Below are 18,331 nucleotides of genomic sequence, written 5' to 3' on the forward strand. Positions count from 1 at the left end.
CGAAGAACACCGTCACAGCAACAAGCACAACACCAAAAAATTATTTTCATCTCGACTTCAGTGGGACGAGGACGTCTCATACAAAATAATGATGAAACTATAGGGCTATTTAGTCGGAAAGATTAAAGAGATTGGCTTATTCACTACGTATTCAAGCGAAAGTGCAACAATTAGTGCAGCAATATCGGTTATAAAAATTAATTCACTCTTGAAAAGGTTCATGGCAGGTACTGACGTAACATCTCCAATAGAAAAATGGCTAGTAAAACACTACGTTGTTTGAACCAATCTTTAGGTTAAAGTGAATGTAGGCATTTTTGATTACGTCTAATCTTGACTACTATGGATATAAATTCAAGTACACAAATATTTGTAACTACTTACTTTATTTTACTGTTCCACGGTGTATTAAGGTGTATTACATGCCCATAATCAGACGGAATCAATTAAAAATTGTAAACCTAAATGTAAATTTTTTAATGTATGTTATTGTGGGTAACCTACGGGTCCGTTTTCGCATAGTAGTTGCAGACAGTGTCATACGTTGCTCACAAAGTCGCACATAGAAAATTTACATTTTATCTTACTCATTGTAACTGAATTTAGTTAATGAGAGAGCCATAATATGGTAAAATGCGTTCCAAAATCGTGAAATAAAAGTTTACTGACCAGAATGCCATTTAATCACCTGTTATTCCTATATGCTCTCAGTTATTAGCTATGGTATTATTTATGAGGAACCCAAAACACAGAACATAGACACAACCTTCATACCACAGGGAAGAGCCAAAATAGTAAATAATAATAATAAGAAGAAGAAGAATATGAACTAGTTTCATTGTAAAGATGCATTAAAACAGCTCGAGATTATTAGAACAAACTCAATCTTTTACGTACACTAAGAAAAATATCAGTAATTATTGCATTAAAGTGGCATTAACAATAATGAATTGAAATCCAAGCGCACTGTACATTTACCGAGAACAAATAAACAAGAAATATAAAATTTATTTTGCCACTGGGGAATAAAAATGTGCAATAAATTGCCTTAGGAGATTAAGGAAATAGCTAGAACCCGGTGCTAATCTCACCGTTGAGCGCTCATAAAACAAACGACAAATAAACCCACCTTTTTTAAACTCCTTTAAGGCGTACTTCTTAAATAATACATGCTAAACAGTTAAGTATTATGTGTAAAACACAGGGCTAGTAGCTTAATCATAATAGAAAGGTCTGCCATTCTACAGTATACAGTCAATATGTAGTGCATCTTACTGTGAAATCCTCTCAAGATGTGAGTGGACAACATATTGACCACCTTCCATGTTCCTGAGCTCAATATCTATTTCAGTTGTGATGGTATGATGACAAATAGGAAAATACGAAAGACATAACGGAAAGTGAGAAATATCATTATAATTGTGATATCAGCACCATTCGACTGTAGTAATATGGTTTTAACCTTGGATTAATAACTTTTATTTGTTTATCTGTTTGTGTTAAGATTAAAAATCAGATATCATCTTGTAGAACGTCTGTAGGCACACAAACTAATTACCGGTTATATATTGGTACATTTTTAGCATCGATTTAATGAGAGCAACGTTTTATTTTGTACAAAAAAAAGAAATAACAAGGTAAATTACTTTGGCATCGAAAAGGTTGGAATATTTCAGTAGTATATACAAGTATATATTTTACGTTTTAATATTAATATAACTGTCAATTTTTTGATTCAACGATATCAAATTACGTCGGCATAAGATTAAATCTAGGGTATCGAACGAGTTATGGAATGAAGCCAGAAAACTGCCAGAAAAAATATCTTATCATTCCCATGATATTAAGATGAAATAAAAATTAAAATTAGGCAAAAGGAAAAACGTCAGCATGATTCAGAAAATGCCGCATTAATTCTCCTCGATATGAGGAAACAGGGAACAAACTTTTAAAAAAGGCTAATTGAACTTAGGTGACATTTGCACAAATGTGTTTGCTGATAAAACTTCACATTTGATGACGTTAATGTATTTATGGCATGACTTTCATGCTATGTAATTTTTATTGTGAGTGCCGTAAGTGAAGTCAAACAAAATGTGTTTTGCAAGCTACATATTTTGTTAGTTAGGTAAAATGTACTCCAGTGTCAGTATACGACACGATGAATGTAGGAAACCTCCCAAAACCATCCTCACGGCAGAATCGAGTTTTAGGACTGAAACATGGTCACCTCATCTCTCCAGTTTGTCACATAATTGTGCAGCCGTGCCAAGTGAAATGTAGATTTCGCAGCTCTGTGACTGTATGTGGTGCTTTGTTATACTCATTGATGTTGAGAATGTCCCATTCCTGAAGAGTAAATCTCTTCAACCTTGAAAGTTCGCTTTTTTCCCTCCCTTCTAGCGCAAAAACAGTATTTTCTTTCTCGTCTTACGTATTTGGGATTAAGTACAGATATGCAAACATCTAGAGTTTAGCATGACTGTATTCTTAATAGGGCGCTACAAGAGCTCAGCCGTGTAAAACTCATTGAGAATCAGCGAGCTATCACGGAATTTTCTTGTCCACCGACAAACGTTAACTGCTGTTGTGATTCCACTATGGAGCACCGATGTGGGAGGGATGATTGACACGTATATTACTGCCATGTTTATGATGTGTTGGGAGATGGTGTTAGACTGGCTCCTTTCTGCAGCTTGGTAAGGGGTGACAGAAGAAGCGACAAAAGAAGACTGAAGACACTATTTCGGCACTCTTCTGTAAAGATCCAGAACCAACCGTGCTGCAGAACAGCGATGAAACCGCAGCCGCACCAAGAAATCGGCATAATTTCTCTTGAACAGACTGTCAGCCAAGAAAAAGCCAAGCTCTACAGTGATTTTTAAGCTGTCGCAGTCGGCAACGATAAATCTGTAGTTCAATGTAGTAGTAGAGAATGATTGTTAGAAATTCGACAGAAAACTTGCACCCAGATTGCAGGAGGGGCAAATGCCGCGTCTTACGTCTCCTTGCGAACACCTATCGCAGTGGTGCATGTTCACTACGTTTACATGGGCCGCAGTAAACTGACTTCCGAATATCCATCGCTTCTGGTTGGTCATGTGCTGTACACTCCAACATCGATTCTGGAAAAGCCCTTTTGGTTGCTAGGTTTCAGCTTCCACAGTCGGTATTCGCTCCCTGGATAAGGGGCGATCAGAAAGTTTCCGTTCGAAGGCCGTACTTTCCAAAATCGGTATGCCAGTCAGACAAAACTGCTGAGAGCATGGAGGCAATCATTCCACCGTCTCACCAAACTGAAGATACCCATTTGGTAAAAGACTGTGCCCTGCTGCACGTCCTCGTCCGACAGGAATCGTCGACTCTTCGAGGCCTTTATATAGGTATAATCGCATGGGGAGAGATCAGGACTACAGATCGGCTGCTCGAGAGCCTCTCACTCGAATTGGCCTTACTTCTGCGTTACGACATTTACGGCGTGGGGACGTCGATTATCATGTCGCACCATTCGAAACGGCGGCCTTCGATAGACATGCTGCCCCATATACACTCTTCATTCTCCGTGGATGTGTACCGGTGTGTGTCCTTCGGCATCTTTGCGCCTGTCGTGCTTTTGCCTTACCGTATGTTGTTCGTATGACACAACAATTATAATCGCTGTTTATGAGTTAGCCACTGTATACTGTTACGCAGTTAACTGAAGTCCTCAGCTCCAAAAATGAGAGTCAAGTAACGTTTAGATTGTGAGAGTCTCCGCGGGTCTGTTCAGTTAGCGTGTTATTATGTAACGTATTCAAGTACATATAGTAGTGTGTAGCATTTATAATTTAGTTTTCTGGTATTTTACCATCTCCCATTTTACTTTCTTTTGGAACTGATCATCCGATAAAGACTTGCTAATGAGTCTAAACCAGCAGTTCCCAAACTTTATCTCTGACAGGACTCTCTGAGAATCCTGGTACCTTGTTAATTTTGAAGGTTTATAATTTTTTTTAAATCTGAGAGAAACATTTTTTCAGTGAGTATTTCAGTTTTAAATCATAACCAATAATACTGGTGTTCTGCGGAACCCTGGTCCAGGCCGATAGTGATGGACTTTCAGTGATCTGGGGCTGAAAGACAAAATTTAAAATTTTTTTTGTACGTCCCTAGTAAAATTTCGTTTTTCTCCTCTTTACGAATTTTCTGAGACCCACAAGGAAATCAAAAAACCGTAATCGTGCATTGCACGAAAAAAACGAAAGTACTGATAACGTTAGCCGGTCAACCTGGGGAAATTTTAACAGCTGTTTGTAGACGCCTTTCGTGTAAACAGATGACGCTCGGAGAACCGACGTTCGATTAGGCTGGCAAAATCGAATCAGGTTGTGACACATAAACATACGAAAAAAGGGGTCTGAACTTAGGTGTCCGCCTTTCGGAAGTCGCGTGGGTCGCAAAAGTGTCGATCGATATGCGTCAACAGCGGGAGACACGCAGCGTGCAGGGCAACAGGTGTCGGCGCAGTTCAAACGGTGGCGCGCCGCCCCCACCACGCGGCCCGCGCGGCGGCGGCCATCTTGGCGGCGCGCCGAGAGTCGAGTTTCCCGTTTCTCCGCCGGGAACCTGTTGTGGCGGCGGCGACGCGACCGGCCGGCCAGTCTCTCGCCGTCCAGTCAGTGGCAAGGTGGCTGCAGACCGCGACGGACGTCACGCCGCGACTTCCCGGGCACCGACACGCGCTCGCCGTCGCCGCACTCGCCATTCGCCCTTCCCCGTCGTCGGTCCGCACCCGGGCGCCTCCGGACGATGGAGCGGCGTCGGAAGCGCCGCGACGACGGCCTGCGTGCAGCACGTGTGAGGGCGACGGCGCTGTGCTGAGCCAGCCGTGCCTCCTGTGTGTGCCGTGCGCGAGTGACCGCCTCCTCCGGCTTGTACAGTGGATTACTCCGTTCTGGTGAACAGTGGATTCGTACGAGTGGCTTTTTTCAGTGTTTTACTTGCAGTGCTCAAACGGCCTCAGGATATTGGAAGGAAACACTGCAGGTACGTCCCCTGTTCTGTGAGATTGGGTGCGACTAGTAACTCAAAATTTGTCTCCGACACACGGTTCTACATTCGTAAAGTGCTTTAGAAACGGTGGAGTACGTCACAAAGATTAGTACGAGAAACCGGGCAGTGTGTTGGTCGTAGCTGATGGGAAAGGAAAAGACGCTGTGTCGCTCCTCTCAGGGCTTCTCGATAGCCGGTCTTCGGTGTCGTGCGCGGTGACCGCAGTGCTGGCGCGCTGTACTCGTGCGGTTTAAAACCGCCCGTCGAACAAGGCAGTGCAACGGTGTGGGTGCGCACGTGGCCGCCGTGACGTCGGCCCGCGCCAGGCAAATTCGGCAGGCCGGTCGCCGATCCGGGCAGCAGCGAAATTCCTGGCCGACGCGTTTCTTTGGTTCGCAGCTCGCCGTGCTCCCTTTTTTCCCCTTTTCGCATGCCTGCTCTGTCAGGCAGGCCGGCGGCCAGGGGCGGCCAAGGTTGCCGCGCCGGCCCGGTCGCCAGATGCACGGCCTCCCTTCCGGCGCTGCTGCACCGCCGAGATGAAAATAATGGCAGCCACCGCCGCGGGCTGCGCTCGTGAGCCACTGACCCGATTGCTTTGCCCTCCGCTACGGATTTACCCTCTAATGCGGCGCCTCTTACTGTCAAACGCGGACTCGTTTCGTGAAGTGAAGTTGTTACTTAATACGTGTGCACTTCCTTCTGTGAACACGATGGTCTGTGCTGTCGAACGTGGACTACGGAGACTAATAAAAGATCTGTTACCGTCAGTCTGCCACCCACACGCAACAGGACTACTGGATCAGGTAGAGAAAATACAGAACACCGGTTTGTTTTGTAAGGACGACAGACTCACAGTTGTTCCGCAGACTCCACTGGCTGACGCTAAGAAGGAGGCATATGGTTGAAATTCAGAAAATAACCGGACCAAGAAGTCCCAAGCAACTTGCAATACCTCGCACAGCCTTTGTTGTGGTCCTCAGTCCCAATACTGCTTTGGTGTAGCTTTTCACTTTATTGTATCCTTTGCCAGCCTGATCATCTCTGGACAACTATTGCAACCTCATCTGCATACTGTAGTCGAGTCTTGGTCTCCTACAGTTGTTACCCCCTTAATTCCTTCCATTACCGAACTGACGAACGCTCGATGCCCCGGTATGTGTCCTATCAAATGAACCCTTCTTTCAATCAAATTGTAGCATAAATGTCTTCTTCCCCAGTTCTGTTCGGTACCTCATCGTTAGCTAACTGGCGTACCCGTCCAATATTCAGGGTTCTCCTGTATTATCACATTTCAAAAGATCTTTTCTCTTCTCGGGCGAACTGTCTAAAGTCTGCATTTCACCTCCAAACAGTGCTACCTGTTACAGGTGTTTTGCGAAATGTCCGCAACGGAAAAAAGATAGAAATTGGGGCTTGTAGGAGGGCTTAGCTACGGTAGTTTTTAGAATTCGCCATTCGCACGACCTCGAAGAATCTTACGCCCTAGCTATGTTAGTTGAGTGTACAGGTACACACGGATACCTATTGTTTTAACAATATTTCTGCTACACTTGCCACTTGTCAGCAAAGTTGCTTTTGTGACCGCACACCACACCAGTTCTTCCATCGCACCACTCGCGAAAAACACTGAGAGACGTGGGAGGGAAGGAGGGCAGGCGACAGTGCTGCCCGAAGTACCATCCGCCACACTCCTCGATGTTGCTTGTGTACGCGGAGGCTAAACTATTCTGCCTACGACAGATGCCTTTGTGACGACGGCAGTCCGTAAAGGACTGTGCGTGTCTGTCGATACCGAATGTCTCGACCGGGAAAGCAGGACCGGCGCTGCGGGCGAGTGCGAGCGCGAGCGCGACCTCTGGCCGTCACGGACGGAGGCGCTGGGTGCCGCTGGGCGCGAGTTCGCCGGCCGCCGCGCCTGCGACATCGAAGCAGTGACCTCCGCTGCGCGTAAAAAGACAGCCGCGACGCTGGCGCTTGACCCCGCTGCCGAGCGCGCCCGCTTGCCTACACACGCGCTCGCTCAATGGAAGCGGCTGCTGCCTGCCTTCTGCACGGCGCGGCCGAGCTGCGCGTTTCTCGGGCTGCCCCACCCGCGCCCGAGCCCGAGCCCGTTGCACAAGACTCGTTCGCCCGCTCGCGTTCCAGCGCAGGTCGGCCGCTCTCAGCCTCCACGCCGAGCTCTGGTAGCTCAGCGCCAGACATGGCGACGAAGCGGCACCCGCATCCACCCGTTTGTACCTCGTCGCTTGCAGTAATGCTCCATGTTTCATCTGTCTCTATAACATGTGCTTATGGAGACATCCAATGACATTCTGGGAGCGAGGGTAATGAAATGTTGTCAGATTACGAGGGGATTTCAAAAAGTGAAATCGCAGGCCAAGCAACTTTTATTGAATGCTGCACTACACGTCAAAGTACTTTTTAGCATACTCACCAAGTTTCTGTAATGGACGGTCGAAACTTTTCTACCAGTCGTTCAGTTCCTCGACGACAGAAATGCGTCCCTCGGTCACTGAGCCATTCGGGATCCGCTGTCTCGAACTCCGGAAGTCCTCGTCGAAAATCTGCGAGTTGTGCTAATCGCTTCCTCGATTGCGTGGACATTGTACTCTATGGTCGACTGGCCCCCTTCCCGATCAGCATTACCGACGTCTGTGGGGCTTCTTCGAATTGTCGGCACCGTTTCGTTACGACTGGGCGCGACATCGCATGTGGTCCACGTACCGTCAGTACAGCGCGGTAGACGTGTAACCCACAAGAATCGAACTGTCCCGCGGACTTCAACTTGCGAGTACGTTTCCAGTTGCCGCACGCTGCGATGCACCTGTCATCCGTGCCGCCGCAGAACTGTGTCTCCAGCAAACCCGGGGCTTGTACTGCCCTCTGTCAACGCGTCGCTCTTGTTGCGCAATACTCTCAGCATGGGAGGACCTGTGTAACTTACTTTTTGAAATCCCTCGAAAATCAGGCGTTGCTGACGAAATTACATTAGGGAACGAGACACTAGACGTAGTGAATGTGTTTTTGTTATTTCTGCAGCATAATAATTAAGAGTGGCGGAAGTACGGAGGATATAAAACGCATACTGGCTGTAGCACGAAAAGCATTTCTGAAAGGAGAAATTCACTGACGTCTGATATAAATTTAAATGTTAGAACGTCTTTCGTAAAGATTGTAGCTTTGTATGGAACAGAGACGTGCAGGATAAACACTTCGTATAAGAAGAGAATATATCCACAGTGTGGTGTCCCAGAAGAATGTTATAAAATTATATGAGTAGATCGAATAATTAATAAGGAGGTACTGAACCGAAACGGGGGTTTGGGTTGATTTGGGGGGAGGAGACCAAACTGCGAGGTCATCGCTCTCATCGGATTAGGGAAAGATGGGGAAGGAAGTCGGCCGTGCCCTTTCAAAAGGAACCATCCCGGCATTTGCCTGGAGCGATTTAGAGAAATCACGGAAAACCTAAATCATGATGGCTGGGCGCGGTATTGAACCGTCGCTCTTCCGAATGAGAGCCGAATCGAGGAAAAAGAATTTATGGCACAACTAAAAGAAGGGATCGGTACATATGACGCCTTCTTAGGCATCAATGGTTAGTCAATTTGGTAATGGAAGGAAGTGCGGAGGGTAAAAATTGTAGTCGGTAATCAAGATAGGCCGGTTCAAAAAGGAACCAGGTTGCGGTAGTTGTACTCAAATGAAGAGTACTGCACATGGTAGACAAGCGTGAAGCGATGCGTCAAATCAGCCTTCGAACTGAAGACCACAGCAATAGACACAGCATGGGACAACTGGTCTATTCCGCAATAGATTCGGGGTGGCAAGACTTTTCCGACACCTGATGGCAGCCTATTACAAGCTTAGTGACGAACATCTGTAGCACGTTACATCGCTTCAATATTTAGTGGTAATGCTAACAAGCGACTCGGAATGAGACGAACACATGAAACCAGTGGCCTTTGTTTTCCAAACGTTGTGAGAAAGTACACTGCATCTGTTAAGAAAGTTGCACCGGCGTGCTAGTGCTAACAATGCCACGATATGCACTTCGCACTGGTTTGCGGGGTATTTTTGTAGATTTAGAATTATAGAGCATTCCTGCAGCCTTTGGAGACCTTGTCAGGGAGTCACGGCAGCAGACATCGAATGCTTTAGGAGACGGGCTGCCTGGACCGTGACGGGCCGGTATAGCCCATAAGCAAAAGTCGGAGACGCCAAGGGAAACCGAGCGAGAGTCTGCAGGAGATAGGGAACGATTTTCTCGCCTGATGTGTACGTTTAGAGAAACAGTATTCGAGCACGTCTATGACACAGTTCTGCTGCCAGCAACGTATGTCTTAAGGATCGTGAGAATAACATGAGAGGTATCAAGCCCGCACAGACGCGTGAAGACATTTTTCCCTCATCTAATACACCATTACAATACAGCAGAGGATCGTTGATATTAACGAAGCACTCTCCATGGTGAACTGCCTCGCTGAATATGTAATTCAGATTTACGCAGACACACAAATGTTCTTCGATAGTGTTTCTGCCAAAAACTATTTGGCAAGATAATCAGTGTCCTTAACATTTGGTATTAATGCTACGCTGATGGCAGACGATCCTATACTGATTAGTTTGAGATAAAGACCTGACAGCTGGAAATAAACATTTAATTTAATAGAAAATTGAACAATATATACCTTATAATGCACGTTCTCAAATATCCCTGTTTGTTGTACAATGGAACTGCTACCTAAGACCCTATTATCTAGTTCCTCTTCAGCCTCTAACTAGCGACGTCATCCATTAATAAAGGGAAAAAAATGCTGTCGTGAATACTTGAACAGAAGAGTGGTTAATGTTCTCGAGGTCAGCACCACAAACGTTGATACAGCAACGCAAGCAGCTTACGGACATGTGCCTCATACGCACTGCTCATTCAGGACATGCCGCCTCAAATATTTTTCCAGATTATTCTTTTTTTCCGGACAGGTCCTATTTACAGGCGGGACTTTTAGGACATTTCCGGCTTTCTTGCTTTGCTGCATTACTGTACTCGTACTACACTATCCGTCACATGCCGTTAAGAAATGCGCATTGTTCCATTAAGAAAAAAATTAAAATCTTCTATTTCCCGCCATATAAAATAGCTGCAGTTATTAACTGTATTTAAAATCAGTATACACATTCACGTGTTATTATTGCCGACTGAAGTATTAAGAATGTGTAACGGAAGATCGTCATGCTGTGTACTAGACATTCTCCAGCCTACGAGTTCTCCATTAATGTAGGGAGTTATGAAAAATTACAGTTCCTATGCCTCCGTAATCTCCCTGATCCCTCATATTTAATTCCTGTTGTAGCTACGCAAGATATACGACGGAGGCGGCCGAATTGTTACACAGTCTTGCTCCAATACCGGTTCTCTAAATTTACCCAACACGGTTTCACGAAAACAGTTTTTCCTGCAGAGAATCCACTTTAAATTCCCTGAGCGTCTCTGTTTCACTTACGTACCACCTTTGCCGCCTTTTTGCGAGCGTAGAATAGCGTCTCGGAATTAATCGTCTTCGTTCAGTTCGACTTCATAACAACCTAAATGCTGGGACAATATCTGCTTTCGTACGACCAAATACAAAAATAAAGAAAATACACTTTTGTAATCAGTCGGATATTTTTCGTTGATTTTGTTGCTGTTAAACGTCGCAGATATATAATAATAAAGTCTGTTGGATAGCCGAATTGAGTGACTACCGAGAAGACCACTTCAAACAAATTTCTCGAGAAGTGACCGAGCGTTGGTGTAAAACATTGCATAAAGCGTTGCAGGGGGACCGTGTATTGATCAATACATAGACCAGCTATGGAAATGACTAACTAAACAGCGCAGACCGCTGCAGTAGTGCCCGAAACGTTAAAAAAAATTACAGCATGACATGTTCACATGTCAGAAAGGAAACTGTAAAAACTTGAGAAAACCTGTACACATACTCATAAGTAATGTTCACAAAATTTTCATCTCATGTTTTTTAAGTAGACATTCGCCTGTATACATTCATCTGTTGTTCAGCTAGTCAGTTGCATGAGAAATGCGGAGCCATTCGCTGTGTTTCTCTAGCTGTTCGTGACAGAATTCCAGAAATGAGAGATCATTTATGCAACAAGATTTTGTAAAAGTGAGCTTAATTGTAGTTGTCAGGCGGGTCAGAAAGTAAAATTATTAATTAGTTACTCATAATAACTGCTACGATACAAACCCCATGTTACAGGGAGTAAATTATTTCGTTAAATGCGCAGAAAATACAGTGTAGTAGCATATTAGGTCCGTCAGTCGGAGAGTAACCTTTGAAGCTTCAGTGGTGTGCATACATTGCCTCACGCAGAGACGCACGAGGTTACTAGCGACAAAGACGAAAGCAGCTACAAGATCTTAAGAGCTACACACAGTAGGTATTAGACTTCTGTTGTCCTGGTCGGCCAAAATGAAATGATCTGTAATGAGCCGTTGCAGAAGTGGTATTCAATAGTTCAGTCTACCTGCCACGCTGCGTGGCTCTACCAATCAATAAGATACGTAGGGTGACCGTCCCTTGGACGATCCTGGTTAGAATGGCAACTAACGTAATCTTCTTGCAGACCGGCTTAGTATCTATGTCAGAGGAAGGTTATGAAAGATTCAGAAAAACAATCGAACGAGCAAGTGCTTTCCATAATGGAGAAACTTGTAACTGTTTTCCATAGGACTGTAGCAAATGTGTTAACATACCGTATTAGAAAAACTAGTAAACGTCGAATATACAGATTTTTTGTTTATTGGATCTGTGAGTATGGTTTCCTTAAAATTTTTTACAGAATATACTGTGTTAGTAAAACATACAGAACAACCGCTCGTTTAATATTGACTGACAACAGTTCCTGATTGAATCTGTAGGTATGGTGTCGCCCAAATTTTATATAGAACGTAAGTTTAGTTAGGGGACAGAATACAATATTTTTAAGATACTCCGAGAGTAATTGAGTTTTCCTAATTCTAGGGAATGTAATCGTGAGCAGCAGAAACAATTTTTCCAGACTGCAGAATTTTGTAGCATGACTTTTCTACGTTTTCATTTCTACTACAATTTCGACATTGGTAGTATTGACTTCACGTTTTAAAATTTTTTTAAACTCATTTTCGCTTGTACTCGCTACGTAAAAAATATTTTAAAATTAGTTTTGTTAGATGTTTCTGCAAGCACTGTAGTTCTACACCATAATAAATGTAGTGTTGCTCGGGTTTTTGTAACTATTTTGGGTGTTAAGAAAAAAATGAAATAGAATTTTGTTCAGAATAGTATAATCGATTTTTGATCGCCCTTGTTGGCAGTTTGTAAATATCTCTCCGACGTCCCCATCTTTACTATGCTGGGTTATTCAATCACTTCATTACACGTATTACTCTTGCACGTACGATAGGAACCTTACTGCAGGTTCGAGGATGGATCGTAGTCAAGGCCAGCTAATAGTTCAGTGAGAACCGTAGAAATGCTAATGGACAATACTATACTATTTATTTTAAACTTAAATCGACGCTCTTCAACAATTCTTCTAGACGAAACTGATACGTAAATTAAATAGACCATATGTCTGTTTTAATAAATGTTCTACACTAATGATAATTTGGCGAAAGCTGACATTTTGACACCATTGCTGTGTTCAAAGTACAGGTTGATTCTTGCCAAGAAGGAAACGCCAATCAGTCACTATTTATAAAGCTATTTATTTACAAAAATGGCGTCATTACCGCTTTCTAACCGAATAGTTCATCTTGAGGCTGCTGTTCACGCCTAGACACCAGTTTTTCGTTAGTTTCCGGCTCTTTATTGTGGTAAACGTTCTTTGGGGTGGCGATACGCTACAGCAATAAACTGTCAGAAACGACCTGTTTAAACGTAATTATCCCTAATAACGACTGAACGCAATATAAACAAATCTTTGATATTTGTTGTTTACTTAAGTCGTAAACCCGCGCCACTGTGTTGCAGCGTTGTTCGCTTGTATTTACGAAATTGTGCATATTATATGAAGCAATTCGTAAAGCACCAATCGTACACGCTGAAAAGTTTTTGCCACTTGGTAAAATGTATACAAATACAGCTTTGGCCACAAACATACGACTAATAACTACCGTCGCATACTCGGAAGCAGGGCTAAATGAGGACAAGCAATAATGTCAGCAGTCACTAGACCGTTGTTTTGGTCGTAGTCTACATTTAAGGTGCCAAGAACTGCAAACTGAATTTATTGTCATATGAAATATAAATTACAGTTTAAGGATAATGCTGACTACTGAAGAAGTTGTTTTGCGTTCGCGGACATTACACGCTGTTAGTTGGAGTTGACAGTTCCACGGCTCCTTGTTGTCTCTCCAGAAGTGTCCGCCCGCTGGCACAGCACGTTACCGAAAGTCGCCCCCTCACAGTTTTGCGGCGTGCGCTTTTGAAATGGACCAGACGTAGCGACGAATGCGGAAAGGCACCTGGCCTGCTCGCAGCGGCGCCGCTCCACTTTCCCCGCATGCCACAGCGCGGCCGGTCCACGGCTGCCTTTGTGGTTCTCCTGCCCTCGCAGCGCCCTCTGCGGTGAGCTCCCCTCTTATCTGCCTCGGCCAGTCCCTTTCGAGATTAACAACGATTCTGTCCCACTACTCGTGTTACGTCGACGAAAGCTTTTTTGAATCTCATATATCATTTTCTCTGCGTCTGTCTTCGTGAACAGCTTTATTTAAAAAAAGCATTCCCACAAATTTATTTGTTTCAAAATTTGGCTTCCATTACGTCCGTCTTCTAACGCAAGGTCGGAAGAATTGCTTCTGTTACCGTACGTTGAGCTTTCAGTGTTCTACATACCAATATAATAAGTGGCTTTTGTTAAGTTGTTCGAATTTTAACGGCTTACGAATCCCGTCATAATGTGATTTCATCAAGACAGTGTTCTTTTTAAATGGAAGCTCCTAAGAAATAAGTATTCCTTTCCTAAAACTGCGCAGACGACATGAAGAAATTAAGGCAGTTAACTTCTAGATCTCTATCGACGAATCAGTGAGAAGTGTCTGGCATGTGGTATTTGTATTCTATTGTACGCTATCAAGTGAAAAGTGGGCAGTGAACGTTTCATCAAGAAGAGAAGTGTGGTCTTACGGAAGAATGTTGAAGATTAAGAGTATAGACCGGCTAAATACTGAACCGAATCGTGGAGAAAAAGCTTGCGGCACAACTTGACAAATAGGAGGAATCAATTGGTAGGACACATCCTGATACACCAAGGAATGGTCGATTTGTTAGTGGAGGAAAGTGCGAGGGGCAAATATCTTAGAGGATGACCGAGGCTTGAGTATGGCAAGCAGGTTGAAACAGATGGGAGTTGCTGTAGGTATGCACAGGTGAAGAGGCCTGCATAGCGCATACTAGCGTGGAGAGCTGCATCGGGCCAGTCTTTGGACCGAAGACCGCAGCGGCAACAATATTGCGGTTTCTTCCAGTTCCTTTCACGACAGTTTGTACGGCTCTGTGCGCGCTGTTGTTTGCTTAACTTTACCTGCGCGATCACTGTGCTACAGGTACGTGGATGACTGAAAATCTACGTAGTTTCTGCCGTGAAACATAGTTTTTGAAGACTGTTAAGCAGCTTTCCTAGACAGGTACATAATACGGTGAAATGTTCAAGTGTCTGCTGCCAGTTAAGGTTTATCAACAAGCCAGATACGCTGTGTTGCAGTCAGACAAGCCTGTAACCATCTGCCCAACAGTTCGTCGTATCTGATCGATGCCTCCTGCTAATCCGACGTAATAGTGTTCCCATACACTTGAGCGGGTCGTCCGAGTATTTTACCTGCACTCTCTTTTGTAGGCAAACTCCAGTTTCCCAGCATCCTACCAATAAATCGTAGTCTGAAACTTGCTTCGCACCAACCTGTAGCCATGTTGTCGGGCCACCTCGTATGCGGTATCCCAAATCTTTTTATATTATTAACTGTCGGTGACATTAATCTGGTAGTTCACAGTCACGTTCCGTGAAGTGCAGAACTTTGCATTTCTCTTGTACATACTGGTACCATACTGGACCCATTGGGGTGGTTTTTTCAGTATTCGGTGTTTTGAATTTTAACCAATTATTATGTTTATTAGGTAGTTTTGTAAAAAAAAAGATTTTTTTGTGGGAACTACTAAGAAATAGATGGCCCATTTCCATTGATGCACGAACGACATGGACATTGTATTATGTTCCACGTCACTTATTTGTTTGTTTATTGTTATTCCGTTGGAATCTGCGTTAGTAACATATGATAATGAAATGTATCATAGCAAGTACAGTTCTTGTCGAAAAAGTAAGATCAGATAATAATAATAATAATTGTAGAATGAAAAATAAAAACAGTCGATTCTGTCTCTTTTTTAATTTCTTTTTCTTAATTATTCAATCGAAATTTTTCAAAAATCTGTTAGTGTAGTATGGTCAATTTTTTGCGTGTGATGCCTTCATCATTCATTACTGGGTTTGATCTTTAAAAAACTATTACTAAGTTGTTTAGCGAGGTGGCAGATTCAGATCACAGTGAAAAACTCGTGTTTGCTGTGAGTGTTCCTTCTCGTTTGGTGTTGGTGGCTACAATGTGTGACTGCCGGATTGTGTGATCGGTATCAGGCAGCGCTGGCCACACACATAGAAGGCCTTGATTCGCGGGAGACTGTCACAGCAATGCCGCTAAGCTCCATGTGGCCGACACTCGATGAAAGACGCCCAGAATTCCGAGAAAAACTATCAGTGAGCAATACGTGTTCATTCTCCGGTCCACTGTAGCAATCAGAACAGAACCACGCTCGGCTCGCGAATGAAAGGGTAAGAAACATTAATTTGCCGCACACAGTAAACTTAAAGATGATTCTGAAAAAATGTGTCCATTAAGTGCATTATTGGTGTCTCGACACCGAAAAATAAATGTTACTGGCGATTTGTGCAAGCGAAATTCTTCTGTCTGTGTCCGATAAAGAAGAATCGAGGAATAGAAGTAGTTGCAACGATACGTTATAGCAAGCAAAGTACGGTGTCTGTGTAACCTAAAAAAAGTTCATGACCATAAAACTAAAAAAAAACTACAGTATCAGTGGTTGCCACAGCTACTTCATATGCTTTCTTAAGCACAACGCTTCTACTCAAAGGAAAACTAGTCGCTCCTAATTTTTATAGACTGCAGAATTATTGCTAGTCCGTGATCAACTTCCAGTAGAAAGTAGTATAAGGACGCTGTTTAACTGCTCGGAAACACTAAATGCTCCTACATATTTTTACACAATAGGTCGCGTACTGCCGACAACAAAACTAGCACCACCATTGCTTTAGGTCTCAGGCGTCTTACTATTTCGTGAATAAGTGGTCTAGGTTTCTGTTTCAGATTCGTTTAATTAATCAAATCCGTGTAAACTGAGAACTCTGCCAGTACAGTAAGGCGAATCATCTGCTGGTTAAAAAAGTGCTGTCCTGCGCTGTCTCAACTGCTTAAACGTGACAGTCCTCTTTGCTAAGCATTGTTGTACGTAGTGTGTTACATACATGCATTGTTTACACATCTGTAACAACACTGGTCTAAATGTCTGTAAAAGGATACTAAATAAGGCACTAGGAAGATTGTTCATTGTTGTGGCCTTACATACTTCAGATGTGTCCTGCTTAGTATATTAACTTCTAGATCAGTACAGAGAGTCAACGTAGCGACGGCTATAGATTCTCTGACTTCTTGCCGTTCCACGAAGGCTTTGAATTATTGTAATAATCTTTTACTGTTCAGCCTGTCAGCTATGTATTATTTTGCAGTGAACTCATAGTGAGTAGTGGGGCGATCACTCTGTTATAGAAATAATTCAAAAGCCAAGATCGCTTAAATATTGTTTACTGGATAACCGGTTTCAACACACTAAAGGTGCCATCATCGGATCTGAATGTAGATTAACATTTACAAATCATTTGGATATAACGATACATGAGGCAGACCAGCTGATATAAAATCATTGTCACAAACATGAAAAACAACTGCTCTCAAGGTCATTCTTTTCCATAAGATATGTAAAACCGAAGTCATAAGATAAAACTATTTGTTACATGACCGCTGCTCGACTGACAACGGTCGGCATCACACTCATTAACACTTAGAGTTTAAAGTTGAAATTTTATTTTGCGGCTCTGCAGTTCAAATAAAGTAACAAAATATCATTCGAATGCTGCTGGAATGTGATTTTTCCTTTGCTTATGGATCACTTCCTGCCAAGTTTTGTTGGTAGTGAAAAATAAAATAAAATTATATGAACAGTGTGAAGCGATTTTAGCCGTAAGTTCTCATCTTTACTCAGCATTCCATGCTTATGAAAATAGCAACAGAAACATTATTAAAGGGTAAATATAAATATTTTTCTGCTTGCTACATTGTATAGTAGTCACATGTACCAAAACATATGAATTTGCATTTTGAATGGCTGGTGTAAAGATTTCCCGCAAGTGAATAACGACACTGCTCCGAAAGTGAGTAACTGGAGCGCAGAACATGTCAAAAGCACTGTAGTTGCTTGACCAAACTCAGAAGTGGCAGTCGTAAGCTTCCATCAACAGCAACGCTACAAGGAAAGTGTTAAAAGCCGAAATAGCTCTTCATGGTCTAATGGGAACTGAATCGGGCAACAGATATATGTGGCAAACAAAATACCTTTTTGTTCCTATTTTGTTTCAAATGTCACCGAATGCGCCTCTTCGGCATAGATACGCCGGGCCTTGAAAAATTATAATGTGTTAACGTCTTCTGCTTCTAGACTATATACAACATTGCTAATTATTTTCCTCGGTGTGCTCATTGGTCCTTTACGTACAAATAGTTACCAGACATTATATCATGTTTCACATCTCCCATTTATTTATTTTTATTCCACTGGATTTATGTGTCAGTAGAATACTTTCATACAATATCTCACTGCATATACATAACTTCTCACTGCATATACATGACTTACTAAAATAAATTAGACCGGAATAACAAAACATGTAACTATAAAATGAAAAAAAACTGAAAGAGTAGTAATAATAATGAAAAAACATTGAAGAGTCACGAAGGTCCACTGAAACTAGTCCCAAGAGAAAAATTCGCCAAATGAATCACTATAATAAAACATGAGCTTTGAGCGCACATTAGCAAAAATACCGACAATTTATGCTTAACAGGCATAAGGAAAAAGTGCGGTTTGTGTGTGGGAGTTCCAGTTGTCCAGATACGATGACCTACACAGAC

General features: G+C 43.0%; 1 protein-coding gene across 1 annotated transcript in view; it reads left to right on the forward strand.

The window, feature by feature from the left end:
* The first annotated feature begins 4,652 nt into the window (after nucleotides 1-4,652).
* LOC126278175 (protein dachsous-like) overlaps nucleotides 4,653-18,331 on the forward strand; it is a 719,869-nt gene continuing 706,190 nt past the window's right edge. The window contains exon 1 of the mRNA XM_049978072.1: nucleotides 4,653-5,025. The gene's annotated coding sequence lies outside the window, so the exon portion shown is untranslated. The remainder of the gene's footprint in view (nucleotides 5,026-18,331) is intronic.

The sequence above is a fragment of the Schistocerca gregaria genome, chromosome 6 (genome assembly GCF_023897955.1).
Source record: "Schistocerca gregaria isolate iqSchGreg1 chromosome 6, iqSchGreg1.2, whole genome shotgun sequence".
NCBI lineage: Eukaryota > Metazoa > Arthropoda > Insecta > Orthoptera > Acrididae > Schistocerca > Schistocerca gregaria.